Below are 10,607 nucleotides of genomic sequence, written 5' to 3' on the forward strand. Positions count from 1 at the left end.
CACTTTATTTTTGTATCCTATTGTCCTTTATTAAACTTTTAAATTTTACTAGGAGAGTGAACCTCATTTTTCACAATTGGGAGCTTCATCCGGGATGTAACACCTCGCCTCTGAGACCCTGGGAGATCCCAAGCGGGGGAGGCATGCCCTGCCAAGTTGGGTGGCCTGCTCCATTTCTTCTGGTGTGCATCAGCGGTCACAGGTTGATACCCCGTGGACAATAAAGAGACAAATAAAGCAAAGGAAAGGGAAAAGGCTCCCTAAGAAACCAAGGTACTTAGCCCCCAGCACAACCCCCCCAGCACGGCCACCAAGATTTCTGCTGCCAGGAAGCAACCTCAGCGCAGTGAGACACCATGCAGCTAGGACTGGGGGGTGGCTCTGCAGTCTGTGCCAGGGGTGGCCCCAGAGTGGAGCTGGCAGCTGGTGCGGCTTGTGCGGTGTGGTGCCGGTGGAGAACACATGATCAGCAGCAAGAAGCACAGTGAGCAATTTCCCCGATGTAGGGCCCGGATGAGATTAACCCTTTCAGCGCCTCTGTGAGCAACTATGCAGCCAAGATCAACATTAAGACCAGCTCCTAGGCTGCTGCCTGACAGGGATCACATGAGCAACAGCAAGAGGCAGAGCATGCAATTCCCTGATGCAAGGTCCGGGCAAAATTAACCTTTTTCAGCACTGCAGAATTCCATCTGAGATCAAATAAATCTGTGAACGCCAATCTTCTCCCAAGTCAGAGGAAAGTAAAGGTGAAGGCACGTGAAGAAAACAACAAGAAGACACCAAGGTCGGTGAAGAAGGAGGGTCCAAAGCCCAGAGGAAAGAAGGAGAGGAGATGTTCCGGTTTCAGAGCTGAAAACCTTTTGCAAGCCGAGGTGAGAATATAATATACCAGACTATTTCCCTGTAATTCATAAAGGACATGGGAGGATGCAGCGTTCATCCACAGCTCAGAAGAGAAATAGAAAATATAAATGTTGAAAGAAGCTGTGATCTGACTTGAACAGAGAGAGGCAACCTTTGCTTTCAGAGATCGAAGAAGAGAACTTTTGCTTCTATGCTAGAACAGCTCATCCTTAAAAAATTGCACCCCATAAGCTGGTGACACATGGAGGCAGTTGTGAGAAGACTGCCAAAATGTGAAAGGGACTTCATGACTGCAGATTTCCGGGCAGGCTGCTATTCGTGAAAATTAAAACCATGAGAAACTGTTTCCTGTGGCATGGCAGGATACACTCCTCTCCCTAAGTGAACTGAAGAAAGATTTATTTTTAGAGGTGGTAAACTGACTCAAAATCCCAGGTTTTGTCTCTTTATGTTGTCAGTGGGAAGGAGAGAGAGGCTGGGGGGACGAAAGGTGTTCTAAAGATTTATTTTAGTTCTTATCATTCTCCTTTTAGTTCTGTTATTAAAGTTTTCTTTACAGCCTTTAAAGTTTTGAGCCTGTTTTGCCCCTAAAGCATTTTCCCCTAATCCTTATCTCAACCCGATGAGCTTTAGTTTAACTGTTTTTTTCCCTTCTCTGCTCCAATTATAGCAGAGGAAGATGAGTAGATGATTTTTGTGAGTGCACTGGTGTTTGGCAAGCAGTCAACCGACTACATTGGGAGATATTTAATTTATAAGCTATGCCTGTAATGTATTGCAGTCAAAATCCACATCATGAACAGTTGTCCTATGAAATGGTTAAAGAACTAAGGAAATCAGCAAAGGATAAATGGCTTGCATTCCTCCTTTACTGTGAATTTAATAGATGCTATAGCTGAATTGCATACCATGCTACCGGTGGACTGGAAATCTCTTTTTAAAACAGATTTAATGGGGGATGGGCGGGGGGGGGGGGGCAGAGGGGCAGTACTCTGTGTGGTGGATGGAATTTGTAGATTTGGCTGAAACCCAGGTACTGAAGAAGGGTAATCAAAATCCGCCACTTAATATCACAGCATCCCATCTCTCAGGGACCGGCATGTATGCCACTGCCCGTGCTCAGCTGCAATTACAACCCCAGGCCTGGGACCAAACAACAACTATGTGGATGCTGACAGTCTGGTCAGAGACAAAGATAAACTTTCCCAGGCATTACTCTGGGGCAGCTTGAGAAAGTTCAGAGAAAGAATTAAAATAATCTTTAATCTTTGCAGTTGGTGCTTTGAACTTGTTGTTTACTTGTAAGATGTTTACAAGAAGGGTGTTGTTCCTAATTAGCCAATGATGTGAGTGGTATTGGTTGAGGACCAATCAGGTCCACTTTTATCGGAACAGTCTATAAAAGAATGTGATGTCTAATAAACTTTGCATTTTGCCTTCTGAGACCTTGGAGTCTGTCGCCTCCTTCAGCTGTCCCTAATATGAGAGCAACATCTGGTGACCGCCAACGTTCATTGCAGCCAAGACTGAAGAACTGGGGTCACCCTCCGCACTCCATTAAGAGAGGTACAGCAGTATTTTCCCTGCACCCTCCTAGACAGGAGTGGTCTTTTGTGACTATAAGTAGTGGAACCAGCCTGAGAGCTGGTTGGGACAGGCCCCAGCAAAGCGAGAGTTTGTATTCCGGAGCAAATCGCTGCTTAGGCGGGCTGCGGGGGAACAGTTCCCTACAATATGGGGAACCAAACATATACAGAGGAACAAATTGTCCTTTCTGTGTGGAAGGACACATTACTGTGCATGGGAATTGCTGTATCAGGTCATTCCCTGAGCACCCTGCTCTGCTGGACAAAGGCTCATGGATTTTCAGTAGACTCTGAGACCGCTTTTAGCCTGGACACTTGGCAGTCGCTAGGAGACCGACTGTGGCAGGAAATCTCCAGCAGAGATAAGGACACATTTGAATTAGCAGTTACATGGGGCATTCTCTCTAAAGCGCTGCAGCACTGGACACTGGGGGAGGGTGATACGGATGTGGTGGACTCAGAGGGTGAGGACGATCCTTCTATGGACACTGACATGCCGGAAGGCGAGGGGGATGAGGGGACTGCTGGCGGCCTTTCTTCGACTCCGCCCAGACCCCTGAGACACACGGAAATTGCTCGTAAAATCTATCCCTCGCCATGAGATTACGTCCCGCCGAAGTATCCCGCTCCCCATGACTTTGTAATGCCAAAGTATCTGTTACGTGTGATGCAGCTTGCAAAGGCTTTGTTAGCCGAGTCCGAGCCAGAAATTGCCAAGCGTGTGTAAGAGGCCGTCTGCAGCCCCCCTCATTCTCCTTTGCCTTCCAATTGCCACGAAGAGAAACCCCTTCCCCCACTGCAGTTCCGGCTTGGAGAAGACGACAGTGCAAGTGCAACTGCTGTACTGTCACGCTAGCTGTTCCAAACAAGGCCTGACAAGGAGTTGGCAAGGAGTTGGCAAGGAGTTGGCAAGGAATTGGCAAAGACCTGGCATGGACCCAGCAAGGAATGGTCTACTGCATATTTGCTCACTCTCCACCCTTAAGCCAAATGAACTTTTGGGGTGACTCTAGTGGTCTCTCACTGAAGACCCCTCATCTGCCTTGTTACCACCGTGACAGACAGAGATCGAGAACCCTCCTCCCAAGGACTGAGACTGAGACCCCTACCACAGGGAGTGGGGAAAAGGATGGTGTGACCACTAATGACATGACCTGTTCTTCTTCAATAATTCCAATAGAGTTATTCTTCATTGTATTTGTCCTGCCTTGGTGGTTTCAGTGGACTCACCTGTTCCCCCACAGCAATTACAATAGACTCTCATTGTACTGCATGTTCCCCCCTCTTTCCTCTGTAGACTATAATTGGACCCCCAAGCCGACCAGGACTTCGGAGACTCCCCCGACACGACAAGACGGATCCCCATCGTCCGGACCACTGAGGATCTTGCCTGTGTTGGTAGCTATTCCCATCCACCTCTTCTTCTCTCCCTCTCTCTCTCTATTCTTTTATCTCCTTTCTGACCCCACTATCGCATTTACTGTTTTGGCCCCTAATAAAGGTGCATTTGTTGTGATTAACTAATAGCCCCTTGTTGTTTGCCTTTTTGCACTTTTGGGATCAGTGAAAAGAACCATCACGATTCCTTTGCCCCTATGGGCGGATCGTGACAGCGTGCCCCTCCGTTTACCCCCTGGCCCCTCCTTTCTCTGCCCCGCTGTTTTCTGCTGCTGCTTCGGGCTTTTTTGCTACACTTTAATTGGACTCCCAGTGTTTGCCCAGATCTCCCCCAGCTCCTGGCACAGCTTCAGAGTTCTTGCTATGTTTTGCTTGCCACCCTGGGTGTGCTTGCCTCTGCTGTTCCAGTGTGCTGCTCCGAGGTCCCTGGTGCAGTCCATTTCACCATCAGGAGTGGCACCGGGACTGGCTGCCCCTGCTGTGAGTTTGCAAAGAAAGTCCCTTTTCTATCTCTCTCACCAGCTGAGCCACCATTACTACATGCAGAAAGGCGGCTGAGCTTGCACCACAACACCCCCTGCAGTCACAGGGCAATAATTGCACTTGGCCTGCCTGGCTGGGAGCCAACAGCACCCCTGCCGGCTATGACCATAACTACACCAAGGAAAGTGCTTGAAGGCTGAGAGAAGGCTGTGTTTGGATTTCTGTTGGGTTTTTTTTGTTTGTTTATTGTTACTTGTTTGTCTTATTACATATATTTATTTTCTAGTAAAGTGCTGTTATTCCTTTTCCCTTAACTTTTCCTGAAAGCCTCTTAATTACAAAGTTATAATAATTTGGAGGGAAGGGGGTCATATTTTCCATTCCAAGGGAGGCTCCCACCTTCCTTGGCAGACACCTGTCATTCAAACCAAGATAGTCCCCACCAAGGTGCGGGGATTGCTGGACTCCAGGACGGTTTGGGTGGGTGGTAACGAAGGATCTCTGAGGCCCGGTCTTTAGAGCATAGGGTTTATTATAAAGGATGAAGGGCCCTGCTTAGAGTTGCTAGCCGCAACTCATGGCAGGCCCGGGGAGAGCGGGGGGGAGAGAGAGGGAGAGAGAGATGGTGCCAAGTGGGTGTCCCAGCAGGAAGGTCCGAGAGAGAGAGCGTCCGGTCCCTCGGCCACACCTTATCAGGGGGCTTCAAGGTGGGCTGGGACAGGACTTGGGCCAATGGGGTTACAGACATCGGATACTTCAGGGGAGGGTTACAGGTATGGGATGAACCATACATTGGGGGGTGAGACAGGACATTCCATTTGACCTTAGGATCTATCAGAAAGGGGGGATTGCATTATTGTTTTCGGGATGCTCAGTAATGAAGGTTTGGTATTTCAAACCTCGTTTTCATCTCGATATCTGTATTCTCTAATTCTTTTGCCAGGCCCTCATATTTATAGGGCCTTGCTATTTCATCTTCCCCAACATATCCCCCGTTCTGATGAACAACTAAGATGCTAGATACTGTCTTACTCATTATGTTCTGCACACACTGAAGTATACAAGGTACTGCTACTAAAACTACAATTATCACTATCAGAATAATCAAACCTACTTTACAGAGTTCCTTTAGCCAGGGTGCAAAGCTCCAACCATCAAACAAATCGTCTAGCCAGGATGGATAGACAGATGGTATCAGAGTCTGAAGACTTGGCTAAAGCAACCCAGACATTCATATTTGATTGACTTACAGGTAAAGCTTCACTACAAGAACTAAAACAAAAGAACAAAAGCAACATGCACGCGCGTAAATGATAAAACTTCATTCTTTTCTTGAGCTGTTCCTGGCAGATCACTTTCTCCTGATGATTCTGCGCAGCTCAGGTCTGGATGCTTGCTTCTTGGTTTGTACTTGTGGAAGTACTGGCTGATGTGAGGGTGTCAGCGGGCTTCACGCTCTTTGCTGGGACTTTAGATGCAAGGCAGTTAGGATTTCAGTAAGTTTTTGGTCTCGTGCTTCTGCTCGTGCTGCCTGTGCTTTTGCTTGCACTACCTGTGCTGTAAGAGCCCTTTCAATTTTCTCTCCCAGAGTTTCTCCAAGTTCATTTACTCGAACTGTTGCTACATGCTGTGGGCTCCCAATTTTGCTGCAGGCATCAATCATTTCAGGCACTGTAGGTCTTTCTTTTCCCAGGGCTTTGATGACTCTCTTGCATTCCACGTTTGCATTATTTTCAATGATGTCCCGTATCACTATTGGACGGGCTATATCATCACCGCATTGTCTTTCTGCTGCTTGGATCACCCGGTCCACAAATGAGGTGAATGGTTCAGATGACTCTTGACTAATTAGATTGTAGGCTTTTTCAAAAGTTCCTGCAGGCTGAACTTGCAAAAAAGCTTTGCGAGCCATCTTTTTGATGTCATCTAACACCATTCTGGGTAAATTCACTTGATTTTCATTCTGGTCACCCGGTGGGTCACCTCTTAATTTAGACAGGGTGAGGGCACGAAGGTCTGCATCAGTACATTGTCTATAAGTGTTTAGTACCCCTGTAAGCAGTCTCTTCCATTTAAGTTCCCATAGTATATACTGCGAGTCTGTAAGAATTATAGCAGCAAGATTTTTACAGTCATTTGGTGTGAGTGTATGTCCTTCCAGGGTACTTTTCAGGAGTTGTCTAAAATATGGAGAGGAGATACCATTGTCCTTTATTGCTTTTCGCAATTCTTTCACCTCATGAGATGGGATAGCTGTCCAAGTTCTGGGACCACCGGCTTGCTGGCTGAATATCACAGGCAGTGCTATAGGGTTTAGGCTTTCCTCTTTGCAAATGTCACGTGTTATTTGATTCCAGTCTGTCAGTTGAAGATTGTCAAAACTTTTCTGGGGATTTTCTAAATTTGTGATTGATGCTGGTGACTTTTCAGCATTAAGAGGGTTGGCATTTGGAAATGCAATACAGTTCTCTATGTGTGTCACATTCGACCCTCCCCCTTCTCGTTGCACGGTTTGTGTGCTTGGTTGTAGTCCAGTCCTGCTTGGGTCAGGTGCAGGATGCGGTGGCTGCGGCACGGTACCCAGTGACGATGGAGGCAGGTGAAGGACGGCTGGAGGCTGCGTCTGCGCAGGGGCTGCTGATGGCTGTAGCGTTGGGGTTTCCAGAGGCTGTGCGAGGCGCGCTGCAGTGGGGGCCACTTGTGATGAGGCTGTAACAGGAACCGGCTGGGCTGGTGGTGTGGGCGGAGACACTTGTAGATGCAGTAAACCCGGAAGTTCTGGCGACGCGGGCTGGTGTCCTGCATCTTGAATTGGGAGCGGTGGTGCTGGCGTGGGAGGGCACGGTGATGTCGGCTGGGGGTGGACTGCAGCATGGAGCGTGTGGGCGCCGGGAGGCTGGATCAAAGGCGCGGCGGAGGCGGCGTGGGGGGGGCGGCGGTGTCACGGCGTGAGGCAGGACTTCCGAGGGTGGCCGGGACTGCGCATGCGGGGGGCGTGTCACGGGGTCCGCGTGGTGAGGCATCATGGTGGCCGCCTCGGGGAGCGCAGCAGGGACCGTCTCTGTGGCCACAGAAGGGAACGGCAGGGCGCCGCCGCCCGCAGGGGGTGGCAGCGCCGCGGCGTGTAGCCCCGGGGCACCCCTGCACGATGGGGGCGGGTCGGGCTGCGGCGGCACCGCGGCGCTCCGAGCCGGCAGCGGCGCCGCAAACAGCGGTGCACTGGGGGGCTCAGAAGCAGGGGGCTGGGCTGCTCTCGCGGTTCCGGCGGTGGCTGCAGTCCCCGGCGCAGCTTCAGCGGTGGTAGGGACGGGAGAGCTGGCTAGGGACTGCTGTGGAGCGGGGACAGGGCGCGGAAGGCTAGGCGGCGTCTGTGCCGCGGAGCTCAGCCGCTGGCAGCTCGCAAGCTGGGCTGGAGCAGGGACCGGGCGGTCAGGGAGGCACGGGACCATGGCGGTGGGCGTGTCTGAGGGGGGCAGTGACAACGGTGGGGGAGCCACCGCGCGGGAGGCGCGGGGCGGCTTGGCGGGCTGGACCGCTCCGTCCCGCAGCACAAAGGACGCTGCCGTGTCAGCCTGCGCCGCGGCAGCGACAGGAGCATGAGCTGCTTGCAGAAACGTGGCCGCGTGACTCTGCAGGAGGCCGGCGATGGCGGCAGCCACAGAGACACAGCACATGGCTGGGGGAGCGGCGCGACTCGCGGGGGGGAGGGGGGGTACAGCCGGGGCCGCGGGGGGAGGGGGAGCCGGGGCCGGTGCAGCGGCCGCAGCGGGGGGTGTTATCGCGATCACATTGCTGGGCGGGCTCTCTGGGGCGGAGGCGGAGGAGGGGCCCGACACGGAGCGGGGGGGGCGAACCGCGGCAACCAGAGCAGCAGAGGTTAGTGGAGTGGGGGGTGCGGGGATGGAAGGAGCGGCGGGAGGAGCCGCGGGGTCCGGTGGGGGGGCTGGGGCAACGGACGCCGCGACCGCATGGGCGGGGGGAGGGGCCGCGGGGTCCGGTGGGGGGGCCGGGGCAATGGACGCCGCGACCGCATGGGCAGGGGGAGGGGCCGCGGACGCCGCAGCCGCGAGGCGCGGAGGGGAGGCGGGGGGCGTGCCCCGCTGCGGACTCGCGGCAGCATGGAGGGGATTTTCAGGGACAGCGTGGCCAGGCTGAGCGGCTGCCGCGGGCGTTTGCTGTGCAGCAAAGAGCTCAACCAATGCTCTGCACGCCGGGAGAAGGTGAACACCAGTCAAATCCCGGCGTGAAATATCATTAAAGAGTCTATTTCCAACTGAGTCCCAAAAGTCTCTGGTAAAGACGGCTGAACGGTCCGCATTCGGGAAGTTGACTAGAGTCCATTCTAAAAGGTTTTTTAGCTCTTGCTTAGGTAAAGTACTGTTACTGCAGCGTAAAGAATGCTTAAGTTCCTTATAGAGATCCCGATCAGGGGCAGAGTGGGATTGTCCCAGTTTTACACCAGTGTAGCTCACCTCGATATCGCAGGGGCAGGGTCCTCACTCAGAACTCCGACGTGGGGGGCTGGCCAGGCACTCCAGTCGGCGCTCAGGACTCTGCTTGAGGTCCCCCTCAGAGCTCCGGTTTCAGGCGTCGCAGGTGTCGCTCAGGAACGTCTTTCCGTGCTCGGGGCCTCCAGACTCCACTCAGAGCTTCAGTGCGGGCAGTGCAGAGCAGTGCTCGCCTGTGCTCAGTGCACGTGGCGGGGTGCCACGGCAAGGTTCCTCAGAGAGCTCTAGGTAGCCGCCGCGCAGCAGCGGCCGCCTATGCTCGAGGATTGCCAGGCAAATTCCTCCAAGAGCTAGAGGTACTCGCTACCTTGTAACGAATTCCCGTGCTCGAGGATTGCCTCGGCAAAGTTATAGAGCTCCGGCTTCCACGCTGCCCAGCAACGATATGCCGTGCTCACGACACCGATTAGGAGGCTACAACTGGTTATTTAGTTACCGTCCATGGAGAAGTCTCCCACAGGTAGAAAAGCTGAAGAGGTCTTCAGACACGTGGGGTTGCCGGTCTGTGGGGGTCGGTCTTCCTTGTTGGGCGCCAATCTGCGGGGATTGCTGGACTCCAGGACGGTTTGGGTGGGTGGTAACGAAGGATCTCTGAGGCCCGGTCTTTAGAGCATAGGGTTTATTATAAAGGATGAAGGGCCCTGCTTAGAGTTGCTAGCCGCAACTCGTGGCAGGCCCGGGGAGAGCAGGGGGGAGAGAGAGGGAGAGAGATGGTGCCAAGTGGGTGTCCCAGCAGGAAGGTCCGAGAGAGAGAGCGTCCGGTCCCTCGGCCACACCTTATCAGGGGGCTTCAAGGTGGGCTGGGACAGGACTTGGGCCAATGGGGTTACAGACATCGGATACTTCAGGGGAGGGTTACAGGTATGGGATGAACCATACATTGGGGGGTGAGACAGGACATTCCATTTGACCTTAGGATCTATCAGAAAGGGGGGATTGCATTATTGTTTTCGGGATGCTCAGTAATGAAGGTTTGGTATTTCAAACCTCGTTTTCATCTCGATATCTGTATTCTCTAATTCTTTTGCCAGGCCCTCATATTTATAGGGCCTTGCTATTTCATCTTCCCCAACACCAAAGTATCACCTGAGGTAAGACTAGGAGAGCAGCACTGAGTATACATCCCAAGGACACTCATTATCCTTGATGTTATCATGTCATAAACTTGATAGGAAAGATGTGTGTTAATGTCTTTACAAACAATTCCATGGGTGACGGTATGGGTGTTAACATCTTTGAAATGGGTCTTAATGTCTCTACGAACTTCAAGCCATAGGTTTGTTACAGAACCTAAACAGTTTGACTCCTGAAACAGACAAATGGGTCCGCACAAGACTGAATTTCTGAACTTTGGGGGAAAATGACATGTTCAAGGGGAGAATATGTGGTAGGCAGTTCAGGAAGGCTGTACCTTCCTAGTACCTCAGCCAATGGGGAAAGGAAGAGACAAGAGTTTATAATAAAAGGAGGCTGCACCCTCCAAACCCTTGAGAGAGAAAACCCTGGGGGCATGCGTCCCAGTAGACTCTCTCCCTTTATTTGAATAAAGTTGCAGGACGACTGTTTCCTTTGTGGACATTGGCTTTTCATAGTGTGATTTTCCGCACAAACTGATATCCCACAGTACATTAACAAAGCACTCCTGATCCCTCTCCCTTCTCTGAAAAAGAGCACCATGATGGGCACATAGTGTATATATGGAAACATATACAGGGTTAGGTAGCATGCCCACATGAACAGACCTAGCAGCATTGCAAACAGTTGC

At 51.9% G+C, this 10,607-nt stretch overlaps 1 long non-coding RNA gene across 1 annotated transcript; it reads left to right on the top strand.

The window, feature by feature from the left end:
• The first annotated feature begins 426 nt into the window (after positions 1-426).
• Positions 427-4,497, top strand: LOC128822741 (uncharacterized). The gene is made up of 3 exons (XR_008441577.1): positions 427-875; positions 2,312-2,433; positions 3,751-4,497. It is a non-coding gene; the product is annotated as an uncharacterized LOC128822741 (long non-coding RNA).
• Positions 4,498-10,607: the final 6,110 nt, after the last annotated feature.

Source organism: Vidua macroura (assembly GCF_024509145.1).
Source record: "Vidua macroura isolate BioBank_ID:100142 chromosome W unlocalized genomic scaffold, ASM2450914v1 whyW_random_scaffold_38, whole genome shotgun sequence".
Lineage (NCBI taxonomy): Eukaryota > Metazoa > Chordata > Aves > Passeriformes > Viduidae > Vidua > Vidua macroura.